The 27,172-nt window shown below is 37.6% G+C and overlaps 1 long non-coding RNA gene across 1 annotated transcript in view; it reads right to left on the bottom strand.

Annotated features, from left to right (window-relative positions):
- Positions 1-6,595: 6,595 nt before the first annotated feature.
- Positions 6,596-27,172, bottom strand: part of LOC141423925 (uncharacterized) — a 150,467-nt gene continuing 129,890 nt past the window's right edge. Inside the window, exons 3-5 of the long non-coding RNA XR_012448691.1 lie at positions 9,721-9,761; positions 8,095-8,180; positions 6,596-6,648 (exon numbers count right to left, since the gene is read on the bottom strand). This is a non-coding gene — a long non-coding RNA (uncharacterized lncRNA). The remainder of the gene's footprint in view (positions 6,649-8,094; positions 8,181-9,720; positions 9,762-27,172) is intronic.

Here is a 27,172-nt window from a genome sequence, read left to right as displayed (position 1 = left end):
TTTCTAGCTTCCTACTGTCCTCCATTCTCCATGGCCATGCCCTATATTATTCAATTTCCAAATCTTTTACCTTTCAACCAGTATTAAGCACCCAGATCACAACCCTTGGAACCAGAGCCTTGCTCTCATGCAAACTTAGTAGGGAGACAGAAAAGAGTTCCATTTTTTTCTTACTCATTTAGATAATAGATTTATTGCTGAATTGTTGACCTTGTAACTACAGTAGGTTCTGCACTTATGTGAAGAAATAAAAGAGAAACTTAGCCCAACGTATGTGCAAATCACAGTGCATAAACTTAAATATGAAAAACCAAAACAGTGTCTCCCCTCAAAAACTCCAGAGCAACTCAACAACTGAATCCAAACATAATGAATTGGTTGAAATGTCTGATAAAAAATTCAGAAGCCTATGGTTTAAAAATGATCAATAACCTCAAAGAGGATTAAAATAAATAGATGAATGAAATTAGAAAATCAATCCAAGACCTAGACAAGAAAGTTAGCAACATGGAAGAGAAATTCATCAAGGAAATGAAAATTACAAAAAAAGTAGAAATATTAGAAATGCAAACCTCAGTAAATTAAATAGTATTATCAAACAACAAGTTCAAGCAGAAGAAAGAATATCAGAGATGGACGCTAAGATTGAGGAGCTATTGCATGCAGAAAATCACAAAGAAAAAAATGAATACCTACTATTACAACATACAAGAACTGTGGAACACAATCAAAAGACCAAACCTAAGAACTCACAGAATGAAAGAAGGAGCTGAAATACAAACTAAAGGCATGGGAAACTTATTCAATGAAATCACAACAAAAAATTTACCAGCTCTACATAATGATATAGACCCCCATGTACAGGAAGCATTTCAAACTTCAAATAGACATGACCAGAAAAGAACAATGCCACACCATATCATAATGAAAATGCCAAAACTAGAGAACAAAGAAAAGATACTGGAAACTGCAAAAGAAAATTGCCAGTGTACACACAAAGGTAAACACATAAGAATCACCTCGGACTTCTCAACAAAACTTTAAAAGCCAGGAAAGCATGAAGCAGTATAATTGAAGCCCTGACAAAGAATAACTGCCAACCAAGAATACTATAGCCAACAAAACTGTCTTTCTATCTCAATGGAGAAACAAGGACCTTTGAGGATAAGAAAAAGCCAAAGTGGTTCATATCAACCAACCCTGAATTACAGAAGATATGCAAGGGAATATTTCACACAGAAGAGAAAGAAAAGTAATCACAAACATGAGAGATCAGGATGGAATGAAACTGAAATGGGGAAGCGACAAACCCATGAGAACTAAGACAGTATCAAGCATGATCAACTCAGTAAACCGGCAGAACCTGAAGATGAACAATGCCAAAAGTAATATACAATCAACACAAGACTCAACCTGGAAAAAATGAATAGAAACACAGGAATCAGTAAATACCTCTCAATCATAAATGTAAATGTAAATAGACTTACACTCCAATCAAAAGACACAGATTGACTGATTGGATCAAGTAGCAAGATCTCACAATCTGCTATCTATAAGAAACATACCTCATAATCACAGACACACATAAACTAAATATGAAAGGCTGGAAAACGTTATACCAGGCATGTGGAAATCAAAAGCAAATGGAAATAGCTATTTCATATCAAACAAAACAGATTTTAAGCAAAAATCAGTCAGAAGAGATAAAGAAGATCACTACATACAAAGAAAGGGAACAATCCAGCAAGAAGATATAACAGTTCCAAATATGCATGCAACAAATATTGGTGCCTCCAAGTTTATAAAATCAGCACTTCTAAGCATAAATGAATAGATAAGTCCATATGTAAATAATAGTGGGAGATCTCAATACCCTACTCTCATCAACAGACAGAACATCCAGACAAAAACTTAACAAAAATATCCTAGAACTAATCAACACCATGGATGAAATGGATTTAATAGACATTTATAGAGCATTCCATCCTATGGCAGCAGATTACACATTTTTCTCAGAGCCCATGGAACTTTCTCCAAAACAGATCACATCCTATGTCATAAAGCAAATCTCAACAAATAGAAAAAAAAATCAAAATAATCCTCATATCCTAACAGTCCATATTGGAAAAAAATTAGAAACAAATGGCAAGGAAAATGACATGGAGATTAAACAATACACTTTTGAACCATCAATGGGCCATTGAAGAAATTAAGAAATTCCTAGATTCAAATGAGAACAAAAACACAGCAAAGACAATCTTAAGAGGGAAGTTTATAGCCATATGCACCTACATCATAAAATTAGATCTCAAATAAACAATCTGACCATGCAAAAACTCTTAGAAAAATAAGAACAAGCCAATCCAAAGCATAGTACAAGGAAAGAAATTAGAAAAACTAGAATAGAAATTAACATGGAGACCAAAAGAATGATACAATTAATTAATGAAATAATAAGTTGGTTCTTTAAAAAAAGTAAACAAGATCAAAAACCTGTTAGCCAAATTAACCTAAAGAAGAAAGGAGAAGACCCAACCTAATAAAATCAGAGATGAAAGGGGGGATATTAAAACACACCAATGAAATTCAGAAGATCATATGGGAATATTTTGAAAACCTAAACTCCAGCGAACTGGAAAATCAAGAAGAAATAAAGTTCTTGACACAGATGACCAACCAAAATTGAACCAAGAGGGTATAAATAACTTAAACAGATATATAAAAAATAATGAAATTGAGACAGTAATAAAGAACCTCCCCACAAAGAAAAGCTCAGATGTGGATGAAATCATTACTGAATTCTTTCAGACCTTCAAAAAAGAGCTAATACAAATTCTTCAAACTATCCAAAAAATACAAAGGAAAGGATACTAAACTCATTCTACAAGGCTAATGCAAAAACCAGGTTAAGACATACCGAAAAACAATACTATTAATATTATCAGTCTGAGAAAGAAATCAAGAAAACAAGCAAAACTATTCACAATAGCATCAAAAATTTAAAATATCTAGTAATAAACGTAATGAAGAAAGTGAAAGACCTAAACAACAAAAACTACAAATCACTGAAGAAATAAATCAAAGAAGATATTAGAAGTTGGAAAGATTTCTGAGAGTTCATGTATCAACAGAATCAATATTGTGAAAATGGCTTTATTATCAAATGCAATCTATATGTTCAATGCAATTCCTATCAGAATTCTTCACAGAAATAGAAAAATCAACCTAAAGTTCACATGGAAGCACAAAAGACCTCAAATTGCCAAAGTAATCCTGAGTACAAAGAGCAATGCTGGAGGTATCACAATACCTGACTTCAAATTATACTACAGAGCCATAGCAATAAAAACAGCATTACTGGCACAAAAACAGATGGTACAGAAGAGAAGACTCAGACACAAACCCAAGTAGTTACAGCCATTTGATTTTTGACAAAGGAGCCCAAAACATGTGTCGGAGAAAAGATAGCCTCTTCAACAAATGATACTGGGAAAACTAGATATCCATCTATAGAAAATTGAAACTAGATACCATCTTGCACTCTGTACTATTATCGATTCAATTCTTTTTTTTTTTCTTTAGTGTTGTGCTGGGTAGAAGTACACTGTGACATTTACAAAGGTTCTTATAATGTATCAAATATATCATACTTGAATTCACCCCTTCAACCACTCTTCTTTATCCTCCCCACCCCCATTCCTGGATAAATTCAATTATTAATGTAAGATATGAAACTACTAGAAAAAAATAGGGAAAACACTGGAATGTACAGTCATAGGCAATAATCTCCTGAATAGAACTCCAATAGCTCAGCAATTAAGAGAAAGTATTGACATCAAACTGGAAAGCTTCTGTACTAAAAGGAAATAGTCAGTAGACTGAAGACACAGCCTACAGAATGGGAGAAAATCTTTGCCAGCTATACATCTAACAAGGATTAATAACCAGAATGTACAGGAAGCTCAAAAGGCTAACCCTGCAAAGAATCAATAACCCAATTAATAAATGGTCAATGAAGTGAACAGACAATTCTCAGAAGAAGTACAAATGGCCAATAAATTCATGAAGAAATGCTCAACATCCGTGGCCATAAAGGAAATGCAAATCAAAACAACACAGATTTCATCTCACTCTAGTCAGAATGGCTGTTATCAATAACACAAAAAACAAATGCTGGCAAGGATGTGGTGCAAAGGACCCTTATACACTGTTGGTGGGAATGTAAATTAGCACAACCCCTATTGAAAGCAGTATGGAGGTTCCTCAAAAAAAAACAAAAATATAACTTTCATAAGGTCTAGCAATACCACTTTTAGGCATATATCTGAGGGAATCCAAGTCAGGATACCATAGAGACTCTTGCACACCAATGTTTATTGCAGCACTGTTCATAATAGCCAAGCTTTGGAAACAGATGCCCTCCAACTAATGAATGAATGAAGAAAATGTGGTATCTACATACACAAAGGAGTGTTGCTCAGTCATAAAGAATAAAATTATGGGAGGATGAATAAAGGAGAATGATAGAGGAGGTAAATTGAAGTATGACATATTTGATATATTACAAGAACATTTGTAAATGCCACAATGTACCCCCATCCAGCACAACAATAAAAAAAGAAAAACAGAAAAAGAATCCACAAAAGGTTCTCTTATAAGAGATTTGTATGTTGCAAAGACTTATACCTAAGATTCGTGATTTAAGGGACATTTTCCTGACTATTATATAAAGTCAAAGTAAAGCCCCCCCACAAAAAATTATGTTGTTTGCAGGTAAATGAATGGAACTGGAGATCATCATGTTAAGGGAGTAAGCTAAGGTTTTCCCTCACAGGTGGAAGTTGACCTAAAATGTATAAATAAATAGCATACATGATCTTATATACATATATATACATATAAATAGAGAGAATGTGTGAGAGAGAGAGAACATGATTGTAATAGTGGACCTGTCTGGGGGGACAATAGGAAGGTGAGAGAAGGAGAGAGAATGATAGAGAGTGAATAATACCGAAATACATTGCATCTGTGTATGAAGATGATATAAAAAAATTCACTGAAAGCTGCTGAATAATAGAGGAGCAGGGCAATAGAGAAAGAGTGAGCAATTGAGGGGGTTGATTGGATTGAAGTACAATATATATATATATACATATGTGAAATACCATGGCAAAATCCACTTAATCAATATAATCTTGAAAAAACGAAGGACAGGAAAGTAAAACAGGTCCTGTCAGGGGTGGACAACAGTGTGTGGGATGGTAAACAGAAAGGGTGAAGGAGGGTGAATCTGGTCAATATACTTTGTATATGTATATGAAGACAGAACAATGGAACCTGATGAAATTGTTCTAAGAAGGGGGAAAATGGATGAGGGAGAACAATGAGGGATGAAGGAGAATGACAAAAGGATGAATCTAATCACAATATATTGTAAGCACTTATGTAAATGTCACAATGAATCTCCCTCCCCCTATCTAACTACTATATGCTAATAAAAATGTTTTTTTTAAAGTAACTTTTTAAAGTAAATTTTCTTTAGTCTGCTCGCAAGTTTATCTCCTTGGATCAGTCTGTCTTCACACTTGTTTTTTGACGCCAGTTCAGTTAGGTCCCAGGTATTACAGCTATAGTAAAATAAACTTCAGGTACAAAGCAACTCAGATACATATTCTTTTTACACCGTAATCCAAAAACATGACTATCGTGGAATTTGTACTCTGTAGCTGAAAGATAAGTTTATCTCTGAGAGGTGAACACTCTCTTAGTACTTGTGGTGAAAGTGTAGTGGTCTCCATTTGTAATTTGCATGATGTAAAGCACATTTTTCATATGCTCACGAGCCACTCATGTATCTCCTTTTTTTTTTTTTTTTTTTTTTTGTCTTTTCTTTTTTGGTGCTGGGATCGAACCCAGGGCGTCACACATGCTAGGCAAGCGCTGTACCACCGAGCTACATCCCAGCCCTCATGTATCTCCTTTTAAAAGTGACTGTTGGGCTGGCGAAGAGGCTAAGTGGTAGAGCACCTGCAGGTGTGAGGCCCTGTGTACAAACTCCAGCACCACCAAAAAAAAGAAAGTGACTTGCTAGGTGCTCATGGCTCATGCTGTAATCCTAGCTACTTAGGAGGCAGAGATCAGGAGGATTGTGGTTCAAAACCAGTCCAGGCAAATAGTTTGTGAGACCCTATCTCAAAAAAAAAAAAAAAAAAAAATCACAAAAACACAAAAAGGCTGGTAAAGTGGCTCAAGGATAGGCCCTGAGTTCAAGCCCCAGTGCTGCAAGAAAAAAAAAAAGTGACTGTTCACATCTTTTCCCATTTTCCTATTGAAATATCTGTCTTTTCCTCTTTTATTCTAGGAGTTGTTTTTATTCTAGAAATGGGTTTCTTTGTTGTAATGCAATTATCTTCTGCTCTCTGGATTGCATTTTCATATCTCTCTCTCTCTCTCTCTCTCTCTCTCTCTCTCTCTCTCTCTCTCTCTCTCCACCCCCCCACCTCAGTGGTACTGAGATTTGAACTCTGCTTACTAAGCAGGCACTCTACCACTTGAGCCACGCCTTCATCCTTTCTCTTTTAACAACTTTTATTACCTGGATGTTGGACTCTTGCATGAGTGTGTCAGTGTCAGTGTTCCCAGCACAACCTAGAGTAGGCAACATACAGCAAATAGCCTAAATGAGGATTTCAGTTTGGATTCTCACCACCCTCTACTATTATTTGGAAAAAAATGCTACTTTCTGATTTCACTGCATTTCCCCCCAGTCCATCTTGTTTCTTTGATGGTTTTCTGATTGTAGTGACTTCTAGGCTGTTTTCTTCCTTAAAAACCACAGGATTGCAAGAAAAGCTGAACTTTGTAATTAGTTTTTGGGTCCCTTCTTTATTTCTCAGAATGTGTTTTCTGTCTAAGTGATTGTTCTACTTCCTTTTATCATGTTTTCAAAGGATTGGGGAGAGGCTGATACATTAGTTCTTAAACTATTTGTGTGATTTGAGGCTGATACATTAGTGATCTTGATCAGTTACAAGAGGTATACCTAGCTTGAGCTAGATTGAGCAAACAAATGAACGAAAACTGTATTGGGAGGGCACAATCAAATCATAGGAAACACAAGAGTCTGCTGGGCTCCAAAAACAGCTAGACCTAAGCTAAGTCTCCATCTCCTGACTCTGCTTTTCTCTGTGCCTTTATTCTTTTCTCTTGAAGCCTCACCATATGCCAAAAATCATGGTCACTAATAACTTCAAAGTTTCACAACTTACATGTAAGTTACAACTTAGTCAAGTAACAGACTGACTCAGCTCACTGAATCCCAAATTTCAATATCAAGGATAATGACTTTTACTAGCCAAGTCCAATTTAGGTAATCCACTGGTAAATAAATCAGCTTTAGGCAGAGAATCAGGGTCACAGCACAACAATGCTAAGTGTATAGATGACTTGGGAGGAGGACAGCTCACAGATTATGGTTCTGGTGCCCCATGGCACCATAGATTTTCTTATTAGAAGACTTCAAGATGTGGGGTATAAATGTTAAGATGATGTTTAACAGCAGACTTTGCTCTTCTCTAAGACATTGTGGCAAGCTCCTTCACATGCCTAACTGAGTTTGGCATCCAGCACAGTATATTTTGTGCATAGAGTACAAAAGAGAATAGACAACCAGGACAGGAACTAGACTGAATCACTAATATCTGTTTGCCCAACTCAGTACATCTTTCCCATAATAACTATTCTTAGTAAAGAGTAGATATAAACATGCAGATTTTTCCTTAATAGACTAGATTAGTAATTAACCTATAACTAATTCAGCAGATAGTTTCTAAACTTCTGTTTCACTGGTTGTGTAAACCTGTCTCAAAAGGCCTGAGTAGAAAGGTATGTTTATTCTTAAGTATGTTGTGCTCCCTGAATATGTTACAATTTTTTGCAAGACAAAGGAGATCTTCAAAAACTTTAATTCCAATGCTTTTATGAAAGCAGGAGGAATGTGTCAGACTCTTTTCCTCATTGTAGCTGGAATGCTGGGCTCTTAGGTGTTTCTAAATTCTTCCCTGGTCCTCATGAGTCATTTAGCATTTCACTCACCTTTTGCTTTCTTCTCAATACTTCTTATAGCTATTGCTTTCTCTTTTTACTGCTGGCTCCCTTCAACTTGTTGTGGAGATGATTATCTAAAAGAAAAACAGAATTTCTTCTAAAGAAAGCAAAACTCTAACTTGTAGTTGTGAAAAGTATTTTACACTATTTTTGTATAATTACTTTCATTTTCTATAGTGGAGCAGCTGAGAAAAATTGCTCTAATTGTGTGATTTTCTGCAACTACTCTGGGACAAAAATCTGGGTAATTGGATTTTTTTAAAACTAACAAGTTGTCACAATTGGATAGTTCTTAAACTATTTGTGCTTATGCTTCAGAAATTTTCAGTTGGATGTACAGTATATTTTAAATGTTTTGCTTCAGCTTGTGGCCTCAAATTTGATTTATTTTAACTTCGAATTTTAAAATAGATTGACAACTCTGATTATACATTGTCTTCACTAACCAGACCTTTGCTAAGTTGCCTAGCGTGTTCATCCCTACCCCACACTCTGCTGTTGCCATGGGAGCTGAAATCCTGGCATGTGTAACTCCAGTTCCCTAGTGGCTGTGTTTCCCAGAGTGCTTTGCTGTTACTATGGAAATGACTGCCCATTAATCTTGCTGTCCTTTTACTACCAAAGCACCTTTAACTGTCTCAAGCAATCAAGTGATGTTACCTACAACAGGGAAAGGAAGAAGACTGTTTCCCTTTCTACAACTGCTTCCCTGATTTTAATCAAGATTTAATCAAGGAGCAGAAGGAACTAAAGCCACTCCAACTCCTTTTAAAAATATTCAAAGCAGGATCCTTCTTGATACATAGGCACCACACTCCTTCATGCCCTTGTTGGAGACCTCTGAAAACACATCCTCTATGTTTTTAAAGCTACATTTGTATTTCACATATATTACAAAATATCACAGAGTGGCCACTCATTCTGATGAGAAGAAAGTAATGCATACTACAAATTGTCTTTAGAATTTATTTTGGCAATAGTCATTTTTAAAAACCTTGTCATCCTATGGAAACTGAAGAGTAGCAAACATGAGTCAAAAGAAAATTAGCTAATGAGTTAAAGATAATCTTATGGGGAAAAATAATAATCTTATGAGCTTTGCATCTTTCCTTGATTACAGGTTAGGCATCCATGAAATTTTGAATTTGATTGTATGGTCATTTGTACAAAATGAAAATAGGACTTACTGTTAATTCTAGAAAGACGTTCCAGGAGAAAAAAAAAAAAAAACATTTGAAAACAAATAAATCTTGGCCTGACTACCTTGAGTCAGAGCACATCACTGGAAAGATTAGATCGGCTCTGACAAATGAAGTGTGGCCAACAGCTGTTTTTGAAAATAGGAAATTTCAAGTGATGTAAATATATGGTGGGAGAAGAGATCAAGCTGATGCCTGCAGCACAGAGAGGCTACTTTTGCTCTGGAACAATCAAGGTGGACCAGTCACATCCTCTCCTTTCTACAGAGCTGCAAGAAAATGAGTGGCTGCAACTCTGAGCAATCTAAACAAGGTTGTCTGTTGCCCTGTCACTCTTAATGAATGAATGAAGATGGCACAAAATCTATCTATTCAGATCTATTCAAATGTCTGGTAGGATAGAGTATATGCTTACCACTTTTATGATGGCTAAGGAGTCTTCCCATAAGAAGCAATCTAGAAAATAGGTAGAAGAAGAGAAAAATTGGGAGGTTGAGGCCAGATAATTGTGAGTTCAGGGCTACATAGTAAGTTCCAGACTAGCCTGAGCTACATAAGAGACCCTGTCTCAAAAACTGAGACATTGTCAAAATAGTTAGGGAAAAAAAAAAAAGAAAACATGAAATAACAGCTTTTCAGCATTTCAACATCATCCAACCCTTCCAATGACCTGATTGGTTAAAACAGAATGCTATAGTGTCTCAGTTGTACTTTCTATCCACTTCTATATTAGTTGCTACAGCCACTGCAACAAAGTACCTCAAACTAGGAGTCTTACAATAGGAGAAAGTTACTGTCTTGCAGTTCTGGAGGCTTAAAGTCTAAAATCAAGATATGGGCAGACTCATGGTCACTCTGAAACCTGTGGAAAGAATCTTTCCATGCTTCTGTAGTTTCTGATCTCTGCCAGCAATTGCTGGCATCTCTTGGTTTGGACGTGCATGCCTGCAGTCTCCATCATCAGATGGCCAACTTCTCTTGTGCATCTTCCCATTGTCTTCCCTCTGTGCATTCCTCTGTCCAAATTTCTCTCTACTTTGGGACTCCAGTCAGGTTGCATTAGGAGCCACCTTGTTGCCAATATGATGTCATGTTTACTAATTACATGTACAAGCCAATTTCCAAACAAGATCATATTCTGAGGTATAGGTGAGTAGGACTTCAATGTATCTTTGAGGGGTACAAAATTCAGCCCACCTTTTTTTCAGGGATGGTATCAAGAAAAGTATTCAGGAAAGTTAGTGAATAAGTATAAAAGTCAGTTATTAGATATCTTTCTTCTTTAGGCCATCTGATCTTCCATTTGTTGGGGGTACAAGTTAAGGAAGTCGTATTTATTAAAGCTCAATTTATTCTCATGCCCTAGAGGCTACACATGAGATAAAGATTGATGACAATGATGGTGATGGTGATGGCAGTTAACTCTGGCTGAATGCTTACTCTGAGCTAGATGATATTCTAAATGCTTTATGGGTACTAACTCATTATTTTATTTATTTATTTATTTATTGTGGTACTGGGGTTTGAACTCAAGGCTTTGTGCTTGCAAAGCAGGTGCTCTACCACTTGAGACACACCTCCGATCTGAGTTAATTTATTTTTTATGATAACGTTCTTATTATTGTCCCCATTTACAGATGAGGAAGCTGAGGCATGGAGAAGTTAAATAATCTGTTTGAGGCAAATCAGCTAGAAAAAAATTAACAGCAATATCTTCATAAATGTAACCTCACCTTCTACTCCAAAGAGCTTAACATGATCATATTGAAACCTGGAGCTTAGAGAATGATTTCCTGACTTAAAGAATGATTTTCACCTACTCAGTTTCCCAAAAATGAATTCAGGAAGAAACTACCTCGATGGCTTCTTATGTCTTTACATCGGACCAGTTTCCCCTCCCATGTGAAAGGGAAAGTGCATGCACCTGCTGAGGTTGGTCTATCTGTGAAGTAGTACCCAGGGCATCCTCACAGGCTGAACCTCAAATGCCATGTTATCTCAGCATTTTTGTGTTATTTTTGTATCAATGGAATGGATTTAAGTTTGGGGATATTTTAGTTATGGGGCTATTAATTACATAACAGAAAAAAAAATGAATTCTAGGTCACCATTCTAGAAACAGTATTTTTAAGAGCATATATCATTATTTACCTAGATCTAGAAAAGCCAGAGTGATTCATAACAATTAAGATATCAATAGAGACAGACTTTATTCTCTTGAGATTTCTTGGATGAATTGGAGGAGCATCCTGGTTTGACTTCTTTGTCTGTCCATGTGTTTAATTGGTTCCACCAGGCAACAACAAAACAAATTCTTTGTGGTATGCTCATCAGATCTTCAGTGTCCTAGGATGACTTTATGTTAAAGCAGCCATCCTCAAAAATAGAAAATTACATACATACACTTGTCTTTTCATTGGAGCCTCAGTGTTAGGGACAGAAACTATTGTTTGTTGGGCTGGGAATGTATCTGAATGGTAGAACACTTGCCTAGCATTTGTAAGGCCCTGGGTTCAATTCCCAGAACCATAAAAACAAACCAAAAGAAAGAAAGAAACCCATTGTGTAATATAAATATTTTCCCATAAAAACTTAAAGCTTACCATATCATCAACATTTAATAGTTGTGAAATAATAAGCAACCAAATAACTTCCAGAATTTTCATTCAGGGAAGAATGCCAAACATGAGGTCTAACCACTTTTTTCTTTTTCACCCTCAAACTTACTATTTTGAGGGAAAAATTTTGAATGACTAACCATGGCTTGAACCATAAATTGATTTATCTCTATCCCTGGCATCTTGCAACTTAGGATAGCAGTAAGTGAATGCTCATATCTGCCTCTCTACAAATAATCTGTTGTAGATCCATGCATGGAGAGAAATACATTTTCAGGTAACAATAAAAAGAAATAGTGCTTTCTTAATTTAATGTGGAAATAAGGACCATGATTGCAATTTTCTGATAACCTTAGAAGTCTAAAAATTGGAAACTGGAAGCAATTCATCAAGAATTGCTCTCTCAGACCAGTTCTGAAACAGATGCTTTGCAAAATTATGCTTTCCTCCTTAGAATGAGACCCTGCATCCTCTCCCTGCTCTGGACCAATAACAGGTCACATAGCCCCAACAGAGAAATCAGTCTCTCCTCTGGGAGAAAAGAGGATTTCAGGCCACCTGGAACTAGGGGACTGTTTGTGAGAGGGGATCTTAAAACCAGTAGGAAGGGGCAGGGAAAAGGGAATTAGGGTCCTGACTATAGGACTGGATGGGTAGAGGTTCTAGACATGGGAGCCCTCTGAATATGCTATTGATCTTAGTATACCTCAGTGTTGGCTCCTTCAAGCTAAGATATGATTAAGGCCTACAAGCAGATGGAGATGCCTAAACTTCTTTTTCAGATTATTGAGAGGAAGGCACCAGAAGGCTCAGGGAGGTGAGAAGGTTAGAGTGGATGTATTAAGTGCAATCAGATTCTTTTTACTAGGAAGGTCCACAGGACATTCCCTTCCTTAGGTAAACAAGGAGACTAGTAATGAGTAGGCTTGACTTATTGGTAATGAATAGGCATAGTAGATATAATAGTTTTTAGGCTCCATGAAAGGTTTTAATTACTTCTAAAATAAGAAAGAAAAAATTAACTTTTATATCAACACAGTTCTGAAATACAATTTTTAATATTTGTGCATGTACAAAGGATATGCATATACATATATAAAGGTAAAAGAGCCTAGATCCCACACAAATTGGCCTGCTAGTGAGAGGATACCGGCATCTCTGAGTAGTTTAGTGGCAGTCCTCTGAGGTCAATGAGGAAGGTAAAAGATGCTTCCACGGAACTAAATTCCCTGAGTCAGTGAGGGTGATAGGATTTTGGAGCAGCAGAAGTCAGGCAGCACATAATGGCCAGTGACAAGGAAGATATAATTATAACTGGCAGCACAGTCATAGTGGAAACCAGGATACCTTGATCCACAGCAACCTAAGGTGATAACTAGTATACCATGTGTTCCTAGAGGCAAAATAGATGAGCAGCTGATTTTGGTGATGCTTGACTTGTATAACCAGGAAAAAATTTATCCAAACCAGGCAAAGAGAACTCTTTGTCAGCTGTTACAGTATAAAATCACAGTTCCTAACCCAGATGTCAATTATAAATCATTTCTAAGACCTGGAATCTATCAGTTGAAGATTAGGCAAGGTCCCCTTGAGGAAAGACCCTAAAGAACCATGACAAACATATACAGTAAACATTGCTCAGGTCTTTCCCCCAAGGGAACCAACCTGTAGGCATTTATTAGATAATTGTACACTAGGAAAAGTGAGCTACCCAAACACTGCTTTGAAGAATTATGCATTCAGGGCTGATGAAGACAGGATCTGAGCTGGTACCCATGATAGCAAACATTAGAGTGGGGACTCTTGGAGATCAGGTGTTGTGATGGTTTGGATATATCCACCAAAGGTCTATGGGTTAAAGGCTTTGTCCCCAGAGTGGTGCCATTGGAAAGTAGGGAAGTCCTAGATGGTATGTTAGTCAGTTTCTCATTGCCTTGGCAAAATAGCTGACATAAACAACCTAAAGGGAGGAAATATTTATTTTGGCTCAAACATTGTAGGTTTCAATTCATGGTCAGCTTGCTCCACTGCTGTGGGCCTCTGGCAAGTCTGAATATCATGGTGAGGAGGGCATGGCAGAGCAGAGTTGCTCAATTCATGGTATCCAGGAAGGAGAAGAGAGAGACAGAAAGAGCCAGAAACAAGAAATACCCATCGGAGTCTTTGCTCCCATTTCCTGCGTGGGGAACAGGAAATGCTTCTCTCTCTTTTCTCCCCACTGTTCCTCTCCTAATAAACTTTACTGTTACTTTTACTAAAAAAAAAAAAAAAGAAAGAAAGAAATACCCATCAAGGGAACTTCCCCAGTGACCTGCTTCTTCCAACCAGGCCCCAGATCCTAATAGTCCATTCAGTATGAACTCGTCAATGGATTAACCCTTTGATGAAGGTAGCACCCTCATGATGCAATCACCTCCCAGTGGTATTACTAGCAGGGGACCAAGCCTTCAACATACATGCCTTGGGGGTCATTTTACATTCAGACCAAAACAGGTGGTGCCTAGAGAGATGTCCTTAGGTCATTGGAGGCACGTCCTCAGAAGGGATTGTGGAACCTTGGTCTCTTTCTCTTCCTGTTCCTTCCTCTTTTCTTTCTGGTCATGAAGTAAGCATTTTTGCTACACAATGCACTCTGGTCAGAATGTGCTATATGAGATCCAAAGCAATAGGGCACCTAGTCATGGATGGAATCTCCAAAACCACACCCAAAATGAACTTTTCTCTTTATGAGTTAATTATCTCAGGTATTTCATTATAGTAACAGATGGTAAATGAAGCATTGACCCAAGTCAATTTTGCAGTAGGTCTCATGGATCAGTGGGACCCTCAATCTAGGGAAATAACCCTGCAAGTGCATGATCAGAATAGATATACCCAGCAGCTAGTAGATCCTCACATTGGTTTCATGACCTATGGAACAGAGGTATCCCTATGGTAGGAAAAGACAAAAGGAAGTCCCTGAAATTGCCTTCCAGCCAAGATAGTAAATTAGAATCAACCACATCCCTTAGATTGGATTATAGAGGTTAGTGTCATTCTCAATATCTTGAGATACTCCACTCTAGAGGGAGCAGAGATTTGCCCTGAGAAGAAATAAAACCTACTCTATATGTACTTGCCTTCCCTTCCCGAGGACTTTTAGAAGTCCTTGTTTACTTCTATAGAACTGCTTTGCATGAGAGGACAGTTTGTGGCAAAGGAGGTGTGTCATGGGAAGACGCATGACCATAAGACTCTTGTATCCTGCCACAAACCACCTCACCCAGAAGCAGCAGATCTGATAGAATGGTTGAATGACAATTAACATGCAGTGAAGACATCATTTCAGAGACAAAGCCCTCCAGGTTGGGGAGTTTGCTCAGACAAACTGAACCAATAGCTGCTGTCTGGTCCCCATGCCCAATAGCAAAAATATGTGGGTTCAGAGATGAAGAGTAAAATGGGCTCTTTCCGCTGTCACTCCCAGCAACTAGCTAGTATGTGTGATTTCCATTCCTACAACCTAAGTTCTGCTGGATGAGAGGTCCTGGCTCCCAGTGGGGCTGCCCTCCCACTAGGGAACTGGGTGACAGTCCCACTAAGCCTGAAACCACAATTGCCCTCTGGTTACTATTGACACTTCACACCCAAGGACTGAGAGTAAATTCAAAGGATGAACTTACTGTACTGGTGGAAGAAATCTTTCCTGGTTGTCATGAGGAGTTGTGGCACTGCTACCTACTGGGGGTAGGAAGCAGTATGCCTGGGTCAGGAGATCCACTGAGATGTTTCTCAGTGCTTCCACTCCTAATGACAATGACGAATGGGAAACTGCAGCAACCATGGCCTACTAAGGCCAAGGCATTCAGAGAGTCAGACCCACAGAGATCGACATCAGAGTGATTCCATCAAGCAGTAAAAGTGCTAGCCAAGGGTAGGGGAAATCTAGAATGTTTGTGGAGAAAGAGGAAGATGATGAATTAAGGCCTGGGGACCAGCTGGCAATTGTAGGTACTATGCCTTCTTCTGCAAATTTTCTTTATTATTTTAATGAGATTGTGTCTAGCCATAAAACACAGTAGCCACCTTACTATGGGGCTCAGGTAGGTCTGATAAGAGTATAGAGCAATCAACGGAAATTTCTTTCAAGTGATGCCCTGAAGAGCTAGCCATCCACAAAACATACTTTGGAGAATGTTGCTTTCTATTTGTGTTTTAGATGATTTTGTTTTATTCATTTAAAAGGTATATCCTGATTATCCAGCTGTCCAGTGTACTACTTATAGACAGTTACTTTTGTTTTTATCATCTGAATTTTTTTAAAGGAGAAGAAAAGAAAAGAATTTCAAAGGTAGAAAAAATTCACTACCAAAATTATTGTCCCTCTGTGGGTACTCAGTAAACCTGAATAACTGCTTCAGCCTTTCTAGAAGTCACACTGGAGAATATTGGTGTCCATGTTCTGAAAACAAACTCTCTCTAGCCTAGCAGAATATTATCATTTAGAACCTAGTGTTTTCTTAGAATGTGTTGTTATATTTTTACTCCTTCCAGAGATTACTCTAAAGTGATGGGGTCACTTAGCTAAAAAGCCAACCTTACCCCAGTGAATTCTAACATTTGAAGAGATTAACATGACCTTAAAGGATTGCCGTGATGTCTGTCTTTCATTTAAGACTTCTGTGTCTCGAATAATTTAGCTTGTAAATACAAGCTTGCTTGATAAGACTGCAAAGATATGTCATTTGTGACAGTGTAAAACTAAAGATTCACTTCTGAAAAGGGGAAGAAAAGAACGCCTCTCACACTCTGTCTCTCTGTGTCTCTCTCCTGTTTTCAATCTTTCTCTGTCTCTCTTTCTCTCTGTCTCTCTTCTGTCTCTTTCTCTCTATCCTTCTTTCTGTCTCCTTCTCTCTGCCTCTCTCTCTCTCTCTCTGTCTCTCACTGTCTTGCTGTCTCTCTCCTTCTCTCTCTCTTCCCCTGCCCCTCTCTGTATATCTCTCTAATTTTAAATAACTCTATAGCAACTATATATGTGTGACTGTCACTAGTCTTCATTTTCTCTGACTCAGAGCTTAGTGGTCTTGGTAGTTGTGAGTTGTTTTCAGAACATTAATTCTTCATTTGGCTTTTCTGGCATCAAACCGTATGACATGTAGCCATAAGTATATTAATCTACCTCTGTCATTTTTTAGTTTTGCTTTCTTCCTGGATATTAGCTGTCTAATTTTTTCCAACTCCTTGCTCATTATAAATTTCACAGCAATGCAATATATTACATCTTCCACATATCTTAGAATTCACTGTTTCACATCTGTCATTTGAACATAATCAGAATTCTTTCACTACAAAATGACTAAACAATGTGTCCTGAAAGCAGTAAGTGATAGATTTCTTCTCAAAATGCAAAGAGAAAAGTGTTGAGAACATTGTGTCCAAGACAGTATCCAAAAAGTAACTGCTATTAAATCTCCACATACAAATGATGTTTGGTTCATCCTACCTAATTTTCTCTGGACTCAGCAGTGTTCTTACAGTCACTGTTATGCTGACCCATTACTTGATCCAGTTGCATTTTACCAAGCCAGTGGTAAGGATGATGACAATGATAGTTACGCTTATTGAATGTTCCCCATGTGTCGAGTGCCCGGTACATGTGCCTACACTCAACCCCTTCTCTCCACCTTACACCTTAGTGTCAGCCATTATTGTCTGCAGCCTGGATTACCAGAGCCCCTGCTAGCCTCTCCATTTTCATTCTTGCTCTTTATGACTCATTCTGCACATAGCAGCTAGAGTAATATTTATAAACTATTTCATAGGACACCACTCCCCACTGTACTTAAAACACTTACACTGATGCTTAAAGTCATGGCTGCCCTACTTCCAATCTTTCCTCATACACAACAAGTCTATTCTTGCCTTGGGGCCTTGGCTCTAGCTGTTTCTTTGCCCTAATCTCCCGACCCTAAATGTCACCTCTTAAAGAGGTATTCTTTGATGATCCAGTCTTAACTAGCCACCTAATCACTTTCTATTGCATCATTTCTGTTTAAATTCTCTTCACACCACATATCGCCATCTGATATTTTCTTTTTGTTCATTATCTGACTCCTTCCCCTTGCTCCATGAGAATAGAAATTCAGTCGGTCCTGTTCACCAGTAGAAACCCGCCATAAACGTGTGCTGAGTGAATAAATTAATCCATAAAGAACATTCTGAGCTGAGAACATTGTACTAAGAAGTAAAAACATTACCGTTATATGTGAGGAAACAAAGACTGAGAAAAGTTATGCAGATTGCGAAAACACAAGGCTTCTGTGTAAAACCAGAGCCATCACTAATCAATTTTGGGTAGGGAAGTTAATAGAAGGGGTAGCGGGGAAGGACAGGTAAGCAAACCATTCTCTCTATGCTTAAATGAAGGTGAACGTTAACTTATACCTACCAGACCTCTTTGGGAGGGGAGTATGGATAAAGCCTTCCCATAAGAGCATCTTCAATACTTTTAACCTGGTGATAATATCAAACAATTCTTTTGACCCATTTTAAGGAAGACTCTGAAGCAATAATTCTTATTTTTTAGGAGTCAGAAACAAGCCTGAGAACCATATAAAAAATTAAATATGCTCTGGGAAAAATAAAAAGACATTTTATGTAGAAATTTCAGAAGATCTTAAACCCAAAGGGTAGTCACAATATGGAAAGAACTTTTATTTTGTTCATTTGTTTGTTTTTCTCTGGCATTAGAAGAAGATTTTGGCTCACTCTTCTGGGCAGGACAGATGATTAAGCAATGATAATGTCCTCAATGCTGAGATTTTCTTTACCTTAAATAGAAGAGGAAGCCAGCTCTAGTTTTCTTTTTTCTTTCTTTCTTCCTTTACTAGTGTAATTAATTACATAATGGGGGGATCGCTGTGATATTTCCACACACATATAATGTACTTTGATCATATTCACCCCTCTACTACTCTTTCTTAGTCTCCCTTCACCAATCCACACTTTTTTTTTGCAATTTTTAATGAGTTTTTATAACATTTTTAAACATGCCTACAATGTACTTTGAACATATTCTCCCCACCATCCTCATTTCTCCCCTCCCACCTCCCACTGATTACACCCTAAAATAGTTTCCCTATTTATGTTCATGCCCATTTTTTTTCTTTAGATCTAGCTTCCATATATGATGATGTTTGCTTAACATCATCATCTCCAGTTCAAATTTCTGAAAACGGCATTTCATTTTTCCTTATGGCTGTATGTGTGTATGTACCACATTTTTCTTCATTTTCTTTATCTATTCATCTTTTGCTGGGCACCTTAGCTGATTCCATAATTTGGCTATCATGAATAGTGCTGCCATAAACACGGATGTGCAAGGGGTTGCTTCAGGTATATGCCCAAAACTGGTATGCCAGGATCATATTGTAATTTTATTTTTAGTTTGTTGAAGAACCACCATACTGATTTCCATAGTGGCTAATTTGCATCCCTACCATCAGTGTTCCTTTTGTTCCTTCCCAGCATTTGTTGTTTGTTTTCTTGATGATTACCATTCTGACTGGGGTGAGACAAGAATCTCCATATCGTTTTGATTTGCATTTCCTTTATGGCTAAGGTTTCTTCATGTACATATTGTCCATTTGCACTTCTTTTGAGAACAGTCTGTTCAATTCATTTGCCCATTTGTTAATTGTACTATCTGTTCTTTGGTGTTTAATTTTTTGAGCTCTTTAAATGTTCTGGATATTAATTCTTTATCTGATGAATAGCTGGCAAAGATTTTCACCTATTCTGTAGACTGTCTCTTCATTCATCTCATTTGATGTGCAGATTTTTAATTTGATGCAATCCATTTGTCAATTTTTACTATAATTTCCTGAGCAATTAGAGTCCTACTCAGAAAGTCATTCCCTGTGCCTATATCTTCAAGTGTTTTCCCGCAATAGTTTCAAAGTATCGGGTCTTGCTTTGATACATTTTGAATTGATTTTTGTACAAAGTGAGAGACAGTAACCTAGTTTCAGTCTTCTGCATGTAGATATCCAGTTTTTCCAACATCATTTGTGGAAGAGGTTGTCTTTTCTCCAACATATGTTTTGAGCACCTTTGTCAAAAATCATATAGCTATAGCTATGTGAGCTTATTTCTGGTTCTTCTATTTTATTCCATTGGTTTACATGACTGTTTTTGTGCCAAGACTATGTTGTTTTTGTTACTATGGCATTACAGTATAGTTTGGAGTCAGATATTGTGATACCTCCAGTTTTGCTCTTTTTATTCAGGATTGCTCTTGCAATTCAGGGTCTTTTGTTCTTCCAGAAGATGAAAAAGCCTCTTATGTTCATGGATCTGCTAATGTTGTGAAATGGCTATACTATCAAAAGCAATCACAGATTCAATGCAATCCCCAAGAAAATTTCAATGTCATTCTTCACAGAGCCAGGTCTCATTTTCTAATCCTTTGGGCTCAGGTTTTAAGTACCATTCAGGCCATAATGGATGAATCTTTCATTCTTTCATTCAACAAAACTTCTGAGTGCCTACTACATGATTGTCATTGTACTGGGTTCAGAGGACATATGAGGGTAAAGTGTGGCTCTTACCTTCATGAATTCACAGATGAAGGGTGGAATACACACACAGGTAAGTTTATCCATGGCCCCATGGACATAGCCATTTACACTCATAGCAGTTGATGATAAATGAACATCATTTAATTGGTAGTGGAGTAAGAGAAATGCAGCCATCAGCTTTGGTCTAGCCAAAGGGAATCTAGTAAGTCCATCAAACACATTTTCAAAAATACCTTTTACATTTTGTTGTATGGCATGCATGATGTACTCAAATTATACAGACCATCTGAAATGTATATTGCTGCTGGACTCAAAAGCTGACTTCTGAAGGAGTGGGAATAAGGATGGATGAACCCGCCCAGAAAATTTAGGTTTTACCTATTTGGGGGCTGCAAGAATTGCATTTTTCTAAAACCTGAGAGATTCCTGGGGCTCTGGGGGGGGGGGGAAAGACTCTTTGTTCTAGATAAAAGCACTTGTATTCTAAATGTTTACAGTATAAATGTATAAACAAATTATACTATTTAACCATATTCACCGTTTGACCACCATAAATGTGAAAGGGTGACATTAATTAAAGAATAAAATGCTGTGGAAATACATAGGAGAGGCACCTAATCAAGGCTTGGAGGACCAGAGAAATAATAATCTAGAATTAGCTAGATTGTTGAGCAGCAAGTCTTAGTGATAAAGCTTGATTCTGGACAAAGAGGAGAGTATGTGCAAAGACAGAGTCAAGAAATATCTAAAATTCTGTAGGCCACCTCTGCATTGATGAAGTGGCCCTTCTTCTGAGCAATAGCAATGGCTGAGTTTTTAAGCTTCAAAAAACTCCTCTAATATCTAGTACATGTATCTTTTGTCTCTCCTTAATATGCAACATAAATGCAATATACCTTTGTCAGAGTGTAAACTCAAAATGTCTTCTTATTGTAAGACTAAAGTTGAAAAATAAAACCTTTTCATAAAACCTTCTATGAATTCAGGTTACTAATGTTCAAGTGTTTAATGCTTGCTTAAGAACCTATTGTCATTCTTGTGTTGACATTGGCCCAACCCACCATTTTAAATCGCTGGTATAGTGGAATTTGCAATACATTTATACTGCACACTTTCCAGCCATTCTAATTCTTAGGTAACCCAGTAACAAGTTGTAAGGAAGTTGTATCATGTATTCTCATTCTATAACAGTAGTTGCTACAATTGGTTACCCACATTTCTTATGCCAAAAGTGGCACTGCATACTTATTTCATTTAATCCTCATGATAATCTCATGCAGTGGGAATCATTGTCCCTATGGAAAAGATAAGAAAATTGAATCTCAAAGATATTAAGTGACTTACCCAAGGTCACACAGCTGCACTGTGACAGAATCTGACATCTATGCTCTTGATCACTATTCTGCAAGACTTCACGTGCTCTATTTACATGTCCATACTGACTCTCATGAATCATCTAAAAACAAATTTCTAAACATGGAGTATTTCCAGGTGTTTCCTTTACTAGAATTAACTTATATAAGAAGAGAGATCTTGCTGGGCATGGTGTAACCCCAGCTATAATCCTAGCTACTAGAGATATATATCTCAAATATATATACATATATATATGCTTAGTGATATATATAATATACATGATATATATGAGATAGGTATATATATGCAAGACTGATCTCATGTAAAAAATTATCTTACTTATATGTGGAATTTTAGAAACTTAAACCAAGAAGCAGAGTAGAGTAACCACCAAGTTACAAGGGGCTGGAGTGTGAAAGATGTTGGTCAAAGAACACAAAATTTCAGTTATACAGAAAGAATAAGTTCAAGAACTCTGTTGTAGACATGATGACTATAGGTAAGAACAATTTATTGTAGACTTAAAATTGCCAAGAGTACATTTTAAGTGTTCTCACCACAAAAAGCAATTATATGAGATAATACTTACATTGGTCAGCTTGATTAAGCCATACCACAATATGTGGATACTTCAAAATACACTGTCTACCACAACGGTCTCTAATTCCTGTTTACCGATTTAAAAATAATAATTAAAAATAAATATTTAAATACAAACAATCATTTTGGAAGCAAAAATAAAAGAAGAAGAGAAAGAATACTGCAAGCTCAAAACTGAGTTGTAGGATTAGATTACTATAGTACTTATCGTTTCTTGTGGGTCTCAACAAGCCCATGAAATATTCTGAAAGAAAATAACTTGTCCCATTTAAGAAATAAGACTGTGTTAGAAACAAAGGCCCACTCATTAATACTGCTGGCATATAGGCTTGACAAGGAACCTTAAGCCTTTGTAATTTAGGAATGGTCCAAACAGAAAAGGTGCAAGCCTCAGACTCCTCTGGCTGCACTGATTTTTCTACCCTAACCTCCCACCATCCACCACTCCCACCAGCCATTGAGCTCCATCTGTCCTCCTTGTCCATCACCTCTGCTGTGCTTCCAGGCAGTGGAGGCTTCAGTTGACATGCTTTGTCACCTCACTCACTGCTTTCAGTCCAAATCTCCTCCACCCTAAAAGGACGCCACTGAAAAATCTGATCTCCAATGAAAGGTTCCTTATGGCCACAACTCATAATGACTTTTCTCTCTTCTCAGTTCCTGAGGACTAGCTGCTCATGACAATGGTTTGGATCCTTACTTATTGTATTGTGTGCAAGTCATGAGACTGTGAGGTCTTTGAAAGCAGCATCCAGATATCCACTGCTTTGCATCCGCAGCTCTGTTACCTGAGCAGTGCTGGGCACATCACAACCTCTGTTAGTACTCCTTAATAAAAATAGTCCTTCCACATGTCACATGGCTAGGTCTTCTTAAACTAGTGGTAATGCTTTACATTAGTGAAATTCAGTGAGTGGCCAGCAAGAGTCAAGTCACAATTTATCACTGGGGTTCAATCTGAAGTCAGGCTGTTTTTGTATGTTTGGTACTGGGGATTGAACCCAGGGTCTTACACATACCCTCAGCCTGCATCAGGCTTCTTAAAGATTTCCACTATATATACAAACTATTTCTTTTTTATTAAAAACTAATGGCAATAATAATTTATACACACACTGAAAAAATTAATGGAAAGAACTATTTCAAAATATGAATAATGGGGGTCAGGGCATGGGTCAAGTGGTAGAACGCCTGCTGCACGTGAGAGACCTGGGTTCAATCCCCAGTACGGGGACAAGAAAAAAGGAAAAAAAGGTATATGAATAATCATTCTCTCTGGTAGCAGAATAATGAGTAATCAGGGTTTTTTTTTTTGTTTGTTTTTCCATTTTTTTATATTAGCTATACTTTTTAAATTTCTATGATGACTAGGCACTCCTTAAATAATTGGAATAAATTATGTTAAAATATTTAAAAATCTAAATCAACTATAGCTAACACAGAAACTGAGGAAGATTCCATTCCCCTCCAGTTATCATTGCCTTTTGTCTGGGGAAGTTCAAGTTTACCAGGCTCTTCATCCAATTCAACAACTAATGCCTCACACAATTTTCTCTTGAGTACTTTTACACATCCTTTTATTGTCCTTTCTCTGTGGTGACTACTGCCCAGCACCTCTTGAATTCCTTCAAATTTTACTGTGCTTGAAAAAGAAAAGTCAAGTGAATCAAATGTGTCACTTTCAAATTGGACAATTTTGCAAATAGATTACTGAAGCAGAGCTGTATATATCAAACATATCAAATGACACTTGTCCAAGGCTACAGGCTTTCCAAGTTGATAAATGCAGCAACTAAGGTTGACACTAAAATGAGTTGGATAATTTTAAAAGCAAAACAAAGATTAAAATAACAGATGTGGGTGTCCAGAAGATCTCAAGAACAAATAAGCTTGCAGTGTTTGGGATTGCCATGGTAAGTTTGCTGTTGTTAGTATTGTGGTTACTATTTATCATAACAAGGATTGAATAACATTATTTAACTTTTCTTGCAGAGTGCTTTTCTATCTCTTTTCCTAAGAGTAATTTCTATTATCAGAGGAGAAAAGTCAGGGCTAATTTACAGCACAGGCTGTGAAGTACTCTTCAAACATTCATTAAATGTGTAACTTAAATGTCCTAGTTCACCAACTAAGTTATAAAATAAGGTCATATTTCTTTTCATATCCCGATGATAGTGACTTCTGGTTCTGAAATGCCACAATGCAAGGACATCAAAAGTTTCTACAAGCTTTCCCTGGGTCCAACTTCTGGAACTCTTTGTACCACTCACGTTTTACAAATCAGTTCTAGTATTTACTTGTTTCATTTACCACTATGCCCTCCAAATCCTGCAATTTCACAACTTTCATGCCTTATTGTTCTATCTCAGAACTAACTCTACCAGCCACTTATTCTGTACCAACTTGATCCAAATGTGGACTTTGTTCTCTCTGATTGCCTTAAAGTCACAGTCAAGTTCAATCAGTGGTGCTGACCAAAGACATACTGAGAGTATGGCATTTATAGAACTCAGTGAAAAGAATGAAATACTCTTCCATTGCTGTGGTCACTCCTGACACTCACAAACACATCAACCTCAGAGTCCTCACCTTGCTATCATGTGACTCCCTTGTAATGATGTAATGTTGAGATCCACTCACTTTTTTCTACCACTTTGATGATAATCTCTACACCATTCACCCCATGCTCACGAACTCCTAGTCCTCTGGCCCAAAGAATGAAAATGGCAGTTTCTGCCCCAAAATTCAAGACCCCCATTCTACACCAAGCATGATTGAAAGTAGAATTAGCTGTGATCTTCCAGAATCATCACACTCACTCACAGGTAGAAATGCAACCTCTGTGGTTTATACCAGCTGTTACAATACACACAGTACAATTCCAAAGTCTGGGTTTTTCCATTCTCAACTAACTTGTGGCAGACACAATGCTGATAGTCTCCAAGTACCATTTCCTTTTCCTGGGCATGAGAGATAGCACTTCCCAGACGTCTTTGCCAGGTTGGAACCATATGTCTAGTTCTGGCCCATGGGTTATACATGAGGTCTTCCAGGCTGAGGCAGTGAAAAGTCCTTGTGTCTCTTGGGAATATACCCAAAAGACTGTGACACAGGTTACTCCAGAGGCACCTGCACATCCATGTTTATTGCGGCACTATTCACAATAGCCAAGTTATGGAAACAGTCAAGATGCCCCACCACTGATGAATGGATTAAGAAAATGTGGTATCTATACACAATGGAATTCTATGCAGCCATGAAGAAGAATGAAATGGTAAATGGATGGAATTGGAGAACATCATTCTGAGTGAGGTTAGCCTGGCCCAAAAGACCAAATATCGTATGTTCTCCCTCATATGTGGACATTAGATCAAGGGCAAACACAACAAGGGGATTGGACTTTGAGCACATGATAAAAGCAAGAGCACACAAGGGATGGGTGAGGATAGGTAAGACACCTAAAAAATTAGCGAGCATTTGTTGCCCTTAATGCAGAGAAACTAAAGCAGATACTTTAAAGCAACTGAGGCCAATAGGAAAAGGGGACCAGGAACTAGAGAAAAGGTGAGATCAAAAAGAATTAACCTAGAAGGTAACACACATGCACAGGAAATTAATGTGAGTCAACTCCCTGTATAGCTATCCTTATCTCAACCAGCAAAAACACTTGTTCCTTCCTATTATTGCTTATACTCTCTCTACAACAAAATTAGAGATAAGGGCAAAATAGTTTCTGCTGGGTATTGAGGGGGTTGGGGAGAGAGGGAGGGGGCAGAGTGGGTGGTAAGGGAGGGGGTGGGGGCAGGGGGGAGAAATGACCCAAGTCTTGTATGCACATATGTATAATAAAACAATAAAAAAAATAAAATTATACCACAACAAAGCTTTAAAAAAAAAAAAAAGAAAGAAAAGTCCTTGTGTGACCCTCCAGTTCTCTTTTCCCCTGGCACAGTGATCATGGAAATTACATTTTGTAAATGTAAATGGTCTGGATGCTCAAGTCATTTTCTGTACAGAAACCATCCTAGAGAGTTAAAATCACCTTGGAGATGTGTCAAGGACTAAAAGTAAAAGTTTACTGAGACCTACCACTTAATAGTGTGCTAGTGAGAAAATGGACCTGTTTCCTTCCCTCATGGACTTAAGAATTTTATTTCATGTTCAAGAGTTTGTAATTCATCCTAAAACTCAATCATGAGAGCTTGAAAGATTTTAAGCAAGGAAGTCTATTAGTCAGTGTTCTCCAGAGAACACCTGTGGTACAGTTCAAAAGCTAAGAGCCTGATGTATAGATTTCAGTCTGGCTTCTGGATCTGAAGTCCACAGAACCAGCAGTTCCATGGGTAGGACATCAACATTCAGTTCAAACAGTCAGACAGAGAGAGAACCTGAATCCTTCCTTCCTCCATCTTTTTGTTCTATTCAAGCCTTCAAGGGATTGGATAAGGCCCACCCACACTGGAGAGGGGAATCTGCTTTACTCAGTCTCCTATTCAACTGCTTTTAGGAACACCTTCACAGATACAGCATAAATGTTTAACCAGATACCTGGGCACCCCATGATCCAGTCAAGTTGACACATAAAATTAACTACAATGGATGTACCAGGATCTAATATTCTTCTTAGAAAGATCTCTGTAAAGGCATGTGAAAAACAGGTATGAGGCACAGTGATCCAGACAGGAGCTAGTGATGGTGTAAAGTTGTAGTGTGAGGACAAGTGACACTGGAGAAA

Source organism: Castor canadensis, chromosome 6 (genome assembly GCF_047511655.1).
Source record: "Castor canadensis chromosome 6, mCasCan1.hap1v2, whole genome shotgun sequence".
NCBI classification, from domain to species: Eukaryota; Metazoa; Chordata; class Mammalia; order Rodentia; family Castoridae; genus Castor; species Castor canadensis.
The sequence above is the reverse complement of the archived record's forward strand: the minus strand, read 5'-3'. Positions and strand labels throughout refer to the sequence as shown.